Raw genomic sequence first — 361 nt, 5'->3', positions numbered from 1 at the left:
AAACTAAGCGCTTGTTGGGAGGCAACCCAACTAGGTACCTTCGTTCCTTTTTATTTTATTTTGTTTGTTTTCCCTTTATTTTCCATCCTTCTATGCCTTTACTCATTGTTACATGCATTTACTTAAAACATTGAGGACAATGCTTAGTTTAGGTTTGGGGGTGTGGAGTTTGGTTGTTTTTGTTTGAGTTTTGAGTCATAGAAAAAAAAAAAACAGATTTTGTGTTCCAAAGAAAGGATTTTGTGTTTCAAAGAACATTTCTCGATTTTTTCTAGCCCTGTGATGATTGCAAACATGTTCCAGATGTGTTACAGATGTGTTTTGGCCATTAGATGACTTTCAAACCAGAAAATAGCAAAGA

Source organism: Prunus persica, chromosome G7 (assembly GCF_000346465.2).
Source record: "Prunus persica cultivar Lovell chromosome G7, Prunus_persica_NCBIv2, whole genome shotgun sequence".
NCBI lineage: Eukaryota > Viridiplantae > Streptophyta > Magnoliopsida > Rosales > Rosaceae > Prunus > Prunus persica.
The sequence above is the reverse complement of the archived record's forward strand: the minus strand, read 5'-3'. Positions refer to the sequence as shown.